This window comes from Macrosteles quadrilineatus, unplaced genomic scaffold (genome assembly GCF_028750875.1).
Source record: "Macrosteles quadrilineatus isolate MER2022 unplaced genomic scaffold, UCM_ALF_1.0 Scaffold_2__2_contigs__length_208266976, whole genome shotgun sequence".
NCBI lineage: Eukaryota > Metazoa > Arthropoda > Insecta > Hemiptera > Cicadellidae > Macrosteles > Macrosteles quadrilineatus.
The window spans coordinates 44,898,617-44,910,003 of NW_026542595.1; the positions used below are offsets into that span (position 1 = coordinate 44,898,617).

General features: G+C 36.0%; 1 long non-coding RNA gene across 3 annotated transcripts; it reads right to left on the bottom strand.

The window, feature by feature from the left end:
• Positions 1-380: 380 nt before the first annotated feature.
• LOC128986892 (uncharacterized) lies at positions 381-11,040 on the bottom strand. 3 transcript variants are annotated; one of them, XR_008490168.1, is made up of 4 exons: positions 10,870-11,040; positions 9,068-9,212; positions 6,083-6,249; positions 381-504 (listed from the first exon to the last, which is right to left on the bottom strand). It is a non-coding gene; the product is annotated as an uncharacterized LOC128986892 (long non-coding RNA). The 3 variants fall into 3 exon arrangements; XR_008490166.1 differs by having other exon boundaries at positions 10,882-11,039; XR_008490167.1 differs by lacking the exon at positions 10,870-11,040 and adding an exon at positions 10,721-10,837.
• Between the last annotated feature and the right edge of the window lie 347 nt (positions 11,041-11,387).

Consider the following 11,387-nt stretch of genomic DNA (forward strand, 5'->3'; position numbering starts at 1 on the left):
AACAGATGTAAAGTTTAAAATGTTTCTATTTCGTGTTCTCTTCCCGTTGCAAAGCACGGGTACAACAGCTAGTATTGTATAAAAGTCCAAATAACTCCACAATCACATAAAATAATCTAGGTAACTGAATAGCTCCATTTTAATACATGGTTTATAAAATATACTTAGGTGATTTTCTGTTTTGTTTTGAAAACATGAAACTAAGGGTAAACAATATTACTAGCAAAAAGTTATCGTCAGTACAGTTTGAATTACACAAACTATTATTTGTTTTACTTGGTATTAAGTTTTAGTTCTGTTTGATCTATAAAATTTTATAGATCAAACAGAACGGTTCATAAATTTTAAAAATCTGAAAAATTTAGAGAAAAAACTAGAAGTTATTTGATAAACTCATTTTTATTTACATAAATTTCAAAAGTTAATCACTTTTACAAACTAAGAAACTTCTTTTAACAAAGGAATCTCATCAACTTGATCCATTCCAACGGCAGGTTTTATTATCTGAAATAAGAACAAAAAATATTTATAGAGCATTAATTAATAAACAATTACAGTACTAGAAATTATTGGATATAGGCCTATATAAAAGGCAAAGCCCTCACTGACTGACTGGCTCACTCACTCATCACTAATTCTCCCACTTCCCATTTAACTAGGAGGCTGAAATTCAGTACACCGATTCTTTGGGCATTAAATAGGAGAACTAAGTAGTTTTTATTCTGATCGAGCATTCGGGCTCCGCCCCAGTGGCTCTGGAGTTTGACATGTTAACCTTATGATTTTTCACATTTAAAAGGAATTTCTTAACAGCTGTTTCAATTAAACAAGTTGGTTCTGTTCTATGATGTTCAATAGCATTAAAGTTACAAGGATCACCAACAGGGTGCAGCACTATTATTTTTTTAAATTTATGACTACAGCCAATTTGCAACCCAAAGGTGAGTGAGCGTAGCAAACGAACTTCAACCCGGACGTGATTGAGCCATGCGAACAAGCTCACTTGTGAAGTTAAACGGGACAAAGCCCGCGGGTACAGCTAGTGAGCTAGTTGGATATATATCTGGCTGAAAAAAATTAAAATGTTAATTCTCAAGCTAACACTACAACAACTAACTACACTCCAAAGTATCTAATGAATATTAATAAAATCATGTCGACCTAATAAACTCTATTAGTTCTCCACACCATCTAGGTACAATCTATTTTCAATTTATTCATATTTGCAACCTTAGTGGAACATTTTTACAGAATTTCAAAGTTGTAGCTCAAACAGTTAAGGAGTCATGAATGTTTATGTAAAAATCAAATACAAAAACATAGACCGAAAACGGAATGAGATAGGTCACATGTTATAGTACGTTTTTGTTTCTTTTGACATGCTGAATATCGTGACAAATTTTGTTCATATTGTTGCAAGACACCCTTGTATAGCATTTACAGTAGCTGATCCATATCACAGTACATAATACTCCTTATCAGCCAATTGGCTTTTCTTTAATTTCTAAGATCCCTGTAAAATATTCATTTACACCATGATACTGTATAAGATAACCCTACATAGTAATGGGCAACAATGATAAAATATTTTTTAGGTTTCAAAATTACACTGTGCTTTAATTTGTTCACAATATTTAGGCGGTTTTAGGGGAAGAAATATATCCCCTCTACTCGACCCCTAACTTTAAAATTATAGCTTAAATAGCTGATCAAGCAACTTACATCAAATAAATACAAAAAAGTGGTAGAACTTCCCTTCAAACTGCCTAAATATTGTGAACAAAGTATAATGGTAGATGATAATATAGATAGATAATAATTAAATATCTATCACAAACAGTAACAGAGAAGATGTTGAAATGCAAATCAGACTCACGGCAGCAGAAAAATCATATTTTGACTTAATAAAATTTATACATTCTTACCACCAAGACTGTGTGTACAAAATAATACAAAGGTTACGTACTTCTGTCTGTTTTCAGTCTTGAAAATAGTCTGGGGATGACTAGTTTCAGGTCAAAGACCCATTATCAAATCCACATCAAATTGAAGAGCTTATAATCCGACGGAACAGAAGTCTTCATCAAAACGTACATATACACGAGTCGACACAAAGTTCAAATTTTCACACGGATATGAGTACATAACATTCAACTTACATTTAAAAAGCTATAGGCAGGCCACATTCCTTCACGCACAGGACAAACCGACACAGGAACTATGGATTTGTCCAGGGACGTAACTAGGGGGGGGGGGGGGGGGGGCACGCGGGGCTCCAGTTGTTGGGGGCGCCAACACGGGCACATATTTCTTCAAACAAAAATTGTTGAAAATATTTTTAATCCGTCTTGCAAAAGAAAATCAATATATTTTTTTATAAGTCTAAGAAAGTACAAAGTGAAATGATGAATACTATCTGACTGTTATTATACTGTTTACAAATCATGTTAACGGTCCGTATGAACTTGTACGGAGCGAGAATGAGGATGAGCATACTGCGTTGTCTGTCGTCGAAGAGTCACTAGGACGGCGCCGACGCGGTGTCAGAACACTTCCACCCCTCTCTCGGCAACCACCTACCCCTCCGCTCAACCATCCCTCACACCAGTCACCACACACACACACACAGACACACATACCACAGACACAACACTAACACATCCACGGCGACGCTCGCTCGCTGGCCTGACCCATCGATATACAACACGTCTGACCTTGACTAACTGCGTATATTGAGCACTAGTGTAGTTGACATCAGTTCATAATGGCGTTTGCCGTGCATGTAATAAATAAGCAAATAAATAAAAATTCTTCGTTCTACTCGATATCAGTGGTTCAGGACACGAAATGTGGTTGCGGTGCTGTTTTTTTGCGTGTTACTAGCAATATTATTTTCGTGAATGATTTCGTTTTCAAATGAAGTATTTGTCTTTGAAAATTTGTACCGTACTGTATTCAATAACTTGATGTTAAGCATTTTAAGATCTAATAAATAGTATTAATGTATTGTACCGATGGACACACACATTTTTTAAGAAGATTTGTATGGAATTAGTTTTAGTCCAATTGAGGGGGGGGGGCGCCAAAATGGGCTTTTGCCCCGGGTGCTGAATAGCCTAGTTACGTCCCTGGATTTGTCCACAATATTTCTAAGGGGGTTTTAGGGGAGGGGGAATTTAACCTAAAACTGCCTAATATTGTAATCAAATCCATAGTTCCTGTGTCGATTTGTTATTGTTTGTCGGACACGATGGAACTGTGGATAGTTCCATCATGTCCGCCATACAAACTGTGTCGGTTAGTCCAGTATGTGAACGAAAGTGGCCGGCCAATAGCTTTTTAAATGTATATAAATGTGCTTGTATCTATGTGTAAATTTTAGCTTTATGTGTCGACGCGTATATATACATTTTGATGAAGACCTCTGTCGGATTATAGACTCTCGAGTTTGATGTGGATTTGATAATGGGTCTTTGACGCGGGATAAGGTACGTAAGTTTTATACGGTTTATAAACTTGTTCTTTCTCTAAAAAATCCCAGAGAATAAAAAAATAGGGAGTTGAAGGAATTTCATAGAGAACTAGATAGGTACCTATTGTGGGTGTGGCAAGTAGAAGGTTGAGATAGCTGGGCCACATTCAAAAGACAGGTGAGAGAGAGATAGTAAAGCATGTGATAGGAGGTACTATGGAGGATAGGAGACCATTGGGAAGACCAAGGATGCAATGGATTAATAAGGTTACAAAAGTCCTAAGGAGAATGGGAGCAAACCTAGAGCTGGCAGAAGATGGACGATCCTGGAAGCACATGGTTGGCGAGGCCAAAGACCGCCTAGGGTTTAAATGGCCACAGGAGTGCGTAAGTAAGTAACAGTAGATAATATAACGGCTGTGATCTCGGGTGATATTCATGATGACATTATAATAAAATATAAATCCACACTAAGCCAAATTTATTTCTACTGAAGCTAATGGTTACTCATTTGTCTCAGGTAGGCTAATCTGTTAGATACTAGAGAACCCGCGCGGCTCAATGAGCCGCATAGTATGAAACATAACGCCAAGGAAAACGTTATGCTTAAATTTGAATAAATAGTTACATCGTAGAGTTGTTTAAACACTTGTTAGAAAACTAATTTTAAATATCTCTATTTGTTTCGTCAAGGTTCACCTACATTATTTCTGCTATCAGTCTTAACTGATAACTTCTAATGAATGCTAAACGATCTGTTTCAATTCGAGCTAACCTTTGCAACAAAGTTTTTCCAGCATTGAGAATTTAAGGAAACTGTTGCCTAGACATCCCCCTAATGGCCCTAATCAAACGAATTTTCTCCCTAGAGAATCCTGAAAAGTGAAATGATATCAACCATTTAATGTGATCCATTTTTTACCCACAAACTCTGGGTTATCAACTGGAAAGCCATAATCTGCTTTGAATAGGCTAAAGCAGCAACACCATTGATAGTTTGTTAACGTATTTTAACGTGTTGTGTGTTAGTCACAGTATATGACCCGCACCAGTCATTGGGGTTTCTCACGTTGTTCATTGGGGTTTCTCTTAATAGGCTACCTGTCCCAAAGTTTTGAAAGTATGGATTCATTTGTCGAAATAGGTTGGATAACTCTTGTAGCTATAAGATTTGGATAGCAATTTTCATTTTCTCTTTTTGAACAGCGTATATATTATTTGCCTCTCCTGAATAATAAAAAAAACTTGACTGTAACTACTCGATCGTTGAATACATAAACACTAATTCCTTCACTTATGTCTAATATTGCCACTAAAATTCAGTCAAAAAAACTTTGTATAAGTTTTTCCGAAGAACTGGCAACATAAACTAGAAGTAAACAATCCATTTGTGTTTTTCCTCAATAAAGTAGATCGAGTAATACAAAAGTTTACAATAAAAACATAAGATTTGGTATAATCTTACTAATTAAACTTATCACAGTCAAGGCATTATTATTGTTTGTACAACATTTTTTGAGATCTGTCAGTGTCAGAAGTAAACATTTCTCACGTGCATTCATTTGATCTGACATTAGGCAAATTTATTTCACCATCGTGACAACACTATGTGCGTTGTATATTTTTACACTTCCAATGTAAGTTGCATAGCAGAACTGGCAAATATTATTCATCTCACCAAGTGAATGTGTATATGGATGTGTATCTGTTAGAACAGGCCTCTCTTTCTCTACTCTCCTTATACGCATAAGATGCCTTATTGTCTCCTCCTTCCGTTTTCAATATTTCTTTTTGAACTCCAGGCATTTTCCGTTCTTCCAACAAAACTGATTTGTTTAACTTGGTCTTAACCTACTGAATATTAAAATATCAATATTTACTCTCAAAAAAGCTAATGAGTTTCTTTTTATAAACAGCTGTTTTTTGTTTTTAAATTTGTTCTGTGTTCTTCTTATGGGGAAACCCCGACCTTTGAGAGGGTCTCGCGCCCTTAAGAGTAGACATCTTAACGTTCTAAAACCTTATTGCAAAACTACATATTGAGACGAATCTTTTGACACCTTAAACGTTGAAATTGGTCCACAAATAAGGGAGGAGTTGCGTTAACAAAATACGGCTTCACGCATTATATATATAGATAGATTATATATAAGTTAGGTAGGCTATATCATTTACTGTTATGTCTGTTGAGCTATTATGAATGTTTAGTCTGTGTTTAACATTAGACAACAATGTAGCAATGAGTTTAATAGATCACCACTAGTGATATGAGTAGCTATTATTAACTAATTAATTAGGCCTAAATAAAACCTTTTTTTTTATAAAAACCATTTTGAATTACACTTTTAATTAGCCTGCAAGCTGTAAATAATTAAAATGCAATTAAATTTGTTTTTATTAAAATGTTTAGTTTAATTGGTTAATAATAGTTACCCTTACCCAGATCAAACAACTGATTTTTCCGTTTCCAACAATTGTAAAAAACAAGTTTGCATCTTTATTACATCGAAATTCAAACAAGTTTATGCATTTCAACTCACTCTTTCATTTAGGCTGATACCAATAATTGGCAAAGCCATGTAGGTACGGATGTAATTTCATCAAACTTACCAACATTTGCATTTTTTTGGTTTAGCCTTGCTCGGTCCCCATATTTTTTTCGGAATGGAAAAATGTTGTAGCAATTAGTTCAAGCACCATCCTCCTAGTTATTAGTTACATCTACTGTAGATGTACTGTTGTAGAAATCTTTCACCCATGCTGCTCAGCAATCCAACCTGGTAAAACATATGAATGAGTTAGATGATCTCTACTACATACATTGACATCCAGACAAGTTTTTTTTTTTTTTTTTTTTTTTTTAATCAACTCATTCATTTAAGATCCGTACGAAGCTGAGAATATTGATAGTAAGTTTAATGCTTTCAATAGTACATTAAGGTATCATTTTGACATTGCATTTCCAAAAAGAATTAAAAAGCTCGATTCAAAAAACAAAAGACGAATTTCGTTTTCAGCTGAACTTTTAAAGCTAAAAGAACAATGTCTTGTATACTATGAGAAGACAAAGCACCTCAACTCTGATAACGTTCTAAGACAATACTATCTGAGATTAAAAAATGAATATAGAAAACTAATTAGAGAATTAAAGACGAAAATGGTAATTGCCGAGATTGAAGAATCAGACAGTAAAACTAAAGGTATTTGGAAAGTAATAAATGAAAACAGACCAAGAAAAAAGACGGCAATGGATAGTATTTGTATTAAGGATGACAGTGGTGGTGTAACCATTACTAATCCCAATGAAGTGTGCAACAGATTTAACAGTTTTTTTGCTGAAGTTGGTAGCTATAAAAACAAAGGTGCGAGAAATCCTCCTAACTCCTGCAATTTAAACAATAGAAATATAATATCGTCATTTTTCTTGAAACCAGTGACTGAAGAAGAAATCAAAAGCATTATCAGTGAGCTAAAGAATAAAAGATCCTCAGGAGTTGATGAAATATCTCCGAAACTACTGAAAACCATTTCAGGTCTGATCTCATCACCACTCTGTCACATGATTAACTGCTCCTTCGTTGAGGGAAAATTCCCTTCCAATCTAAAACTGTCAATGGTAAGACCCGTTTTCAAGAAAGGGGACAAAACCAGCTGCAATAACTACAGGCCTATTAGTTTAATATAAACCTTTAGTAAAGTATTTGAGAAAGCAATGGTTAATAGATTATGGAGTTTCCTAGAGTCCCAAAACATCCTATATGAAAACCAGCACGGATTTGTAAAAAACAGATCGACAACCAGTGCCATGGTTGGTCTCATAAACAGAGTATCAATTATCAATTATTTAAGATGGGGACGCCACTATGTGCGTATTTTAACCCAAATATGAGTGAAGGATGAGTGTAGGATGAGTGGCGCGATCTTGTAGTCTTGTTAGTGACTAAGGCCGACATGTTCCTTAGACACAGCTGTTAATTAATAGCCCATACAGCTAATGGCAACTAAGGGACCTACAGTTTATAGTGGAATCCGAACCACATTTTTCCTTGTAATTTACGAATTGGTCTAATTATCAGGATAGTACTGCGGATAGTCGTAGTACTCACTAGTGCGGACGTTAATCCACACCAGTGAGCATCGCATCCACAGTGCATCCCTATAAATATCCACAATTCGTGACCTCCTAGTAGCTGGATTACAGGACGACGCCACCCGTCCCAGTCTGGTCATATCCCAGAGTGGTGAGGGATATGGATTCACGTCAGAAAGTAGCAGGGATGTTCTTTGATTTTAGCAAAGCTTTTGACCTCGTGAACCATGATATACTGTTGAGAAAAATGAATGATCTGGGCATTAGAGGAGTAGCTCATGCTTGGTTTTCTTTGTACCTGAAAGACAGGCGACAGTTTGTTATGATACCAGCTGTAAATAAAAGTGGCTACTTGCAGAACCATTCCTCTTCAGAAGTCCCAGTCAGGAGAGGTGTGCCCCAGGGTTCCGTCTTGGGTCAGATTCTCTTCCTTATCTTCATAAATGATGTTCCATCCAGCTTGAATCTTGCAAACATATGCCTTTTTGCCGATGACACTTCTATCACCATTTCAAATCCCAGTATTCAGGCCTTATTTCTTGAATCCAACTGCATGCTTCAGTGGTGTGAGGATAATGAACTAATCTTAAATGCCAAAAAAACCACACTCCTTCAATTTAGCATTGCTCAGCATCGCACATCCACGGACATACATGTTCTTCTTGATGATACCACTATTTCCCCCTCCCCAGATGTAAAGTTCCTTGGTTTAATTCTAGACGAGAACCTCAAATTTCACAAGCATATCGATCACGTTTCAAACAAGATATCTGTTGGGATTTTCATGCTCCGCACTCTTAAACATACTGTTTCGTGTGAGGTCCTCTTGACAGCCTACTATGGACTAGTTTATCCTTATCTGACATATGCTGTACCTGACTGCGGGTGTGAAAGCCAAAGGACTCAGTTCATATTCAGGCTTCAAAAAAAGGCTCTCCGAACTGTTTTTTCCCTTCACCGTCGTCAATCCTGCAGAGATGTCTTCAGATCACATAAAGTTCTAACTTTCCCTTCCATTTACATTTTAGAAACATTATCATTTATCAAGAAAAACCAATCATCATATAGCTCTCCAAGTATCCATAGTTATCGTCTCCGCAACAATTTCAATCTTTCAGTACCTCGACACTCAACCACTTTCTTTCAGAAAAATTTCCACTTCAATGCAGTAAAACTTTTTAATGACCTCCCTCTCCCTTTGAAAGCCGAACAGGACATCAGAAAATTCAGGAAATTAGTTAAGTCCATGTTGATAAATAAGGTCTGCTACAGCGTGCGGGAATTTCCTGGTAGTCTTTAACCTTATTAAACATAAAAGAAAACAATTTGTATATAACATATTTAGTAGTTAATTAATTTCATAAAAATATAATCTCTTGACTTGGCCAATGCAATGTATTGTTAATCTGGTTGAATAAAGGACTTTGACTTTGACTTTAAGGCTGATAACAATAATTGGCAAAGCCATTTAGGTTAAGATTGAATTATCCTACATTAAAACTTACCAACAGATGCACTTGTTTGGTTTAGCCTTTCTAAAATCTGCCTTGCTCGGTCCCCCAATGAAAAAAAAACTTTGTGGCGAGCAGGTCAACCACCATCCTCCTAGTAGACATAGGCCTACTGTTGGATGTCCTTCAGCAATTCAACCTGGAATACATATGAGAGAGTTACACTAAAATGGAGCCATGGTAATTTATTACTGGCACTTGGTTGCATTTGTTTAAACCCAAAGATTATATATGTAGCAGACAACAGTTTTCCATTTAAGTTATGCGTAGGCTGTACAGAAAAGCTTATATTTACGGTAGGCTACTTTATATTTTATTTTTATTATTTCTTTTTTAAGAGGTTGGCGGCCTCTTTTATCCACAAAGACTACAGATCTGGATGTGGAAAGTATCTAGCAAAGCAAGGGGTGAACCGGTACAGTACGACGGTGAACTGAACTGATAAATTTTAGTGGCAGTAACCAGGATCCGGACCCACGACATCGCTGCCTTGGGCCCGAAGTCCGGATTCTACCAACTGAGCCACAGACTCTATAAGACTGTTGATACTGAACAATGAAAAATTATTGTAGTTGTCACTTTGAAGTGACCTTAAGTTAAATAACGGAAATGTAAGTTAGCATAAAAGATGGACAAAATGCAAATCCGTATATTAAAAAAATCAACATGAAACTGGCAAAAGATCAGCCATGTTTCACGTCCATCTTTGACAATACCATACTAGTTACATAGACTATAACTTACTAAAATATTTGCTAACTTATAACCTACCGGTACCTAGAGTCGAAGAAATACAATTCAGGCTTCACAAGTGAGTCTTAATTTAGTCTTGCAAATAGCCATTTTAGTTATACGTAAGTTATTTAAGTCCGTCACTAACCAATAGCTAAAACTGAATTTTTGTTACTGGGTTATGGTGCCAGTTAACTTAATTCCCTAAGCATTAAATGATCATGGTAGACTAAATAGGTTATCAGTAAGATGTCCACAGTGAAGCTTAGCCTAGGCACTCTCTGATACTACCTTGTCTGGACAAAAATTTAGAGAAACTAACTATGTAATGCTTCTATAGGCTATGTCTAACCCACGAATACAGTACTAAATTAACTTAGAACAGGAACAGGCCAATGATAGGCTTTAAACGAACAGACGCGGTGTGGATCATAAACTTAATGTCTATGTTAATGCTATAAAGTTAAGAAGATAATAGGTCAGTAGCACGAATACTTTCGTGAGGGTCATTTTGTTGTTCAATTATTCGTGGTGTAACAATTACTTGAAAAAATACATTTAAATTTATCTGCGTTCAACTTTATGAAGGGATTAATTGACGCAATTTATGTTTGTTACTTTCAGATTTATGTTGGCTATATTCATAGAGACAATGCCTAGACCAAACTACAAAATAGGCTTAAGTTACTTAATAAGTTAATAAATACATGGGCAATTTGACATTAAGATAAGAACTGAAATCTAAGCTGAATACAATGAATTTATTTGGCCAATCAACAACAACATTGTTACAGGCTATGTCAATGTAGGTACAAGCATGATCTACAAGTAAGATGTTCTTTAAGCTGAGCAATGTTCTTGAAGCTGGTTCTTTAATCTGTAGTTTTTAGTTTTTGTTACCAAAATCAAACTTACGTATTGTTGCTGATAAAACTCGATTCGTCAAATGATATAGAGAAATAATAATTAACTTAGCATATTTTGTGAAAATAATTTACTGTACATATATCATTAATATTAAGTTGAACAACAATAGACTACTTGATTATACAACTGTACTTAACTTGTTAACTTACTTGTCTGCAACTCTGCAAGTGCAAAGTGTGTAAATATTAAAAGAAGTGCGTGTCGGCGTCGGCTGCTTCCAATCCAAACAAAACGTAAACAACACAGTCACGTGACACAGCACCACTTGCGACGTTGCCAGTTCGATGGCCGCGGCCTGTAGTTAAAGGCGGCCGTGGGACAGCCGTACGCAAATGCCGTGGCGCCACGGTAGCGTCCCACGGCCACAATCAGCCGTGTAGTGTAAACAGTTTTCTGGTCAAAGCATCCATTAAACACAACCCAGACAACAAGTATGTAAATAATTATTGAAACCTCCATTGCAATATCAAGCTCAGCGCATTCCTACCATTCATGGCTATCAAATACATAAATGTGTCAATCAATTGATACCAATTAATACTATTTTGGTTAAAACATCCGTAGATCTTTCTTTAATCATGATCAGAAACAATCGATAAAATACTATTTAATATAGTGTACTTTCAAAGCAGTTATTCTGTGGACTGTGGAGTCG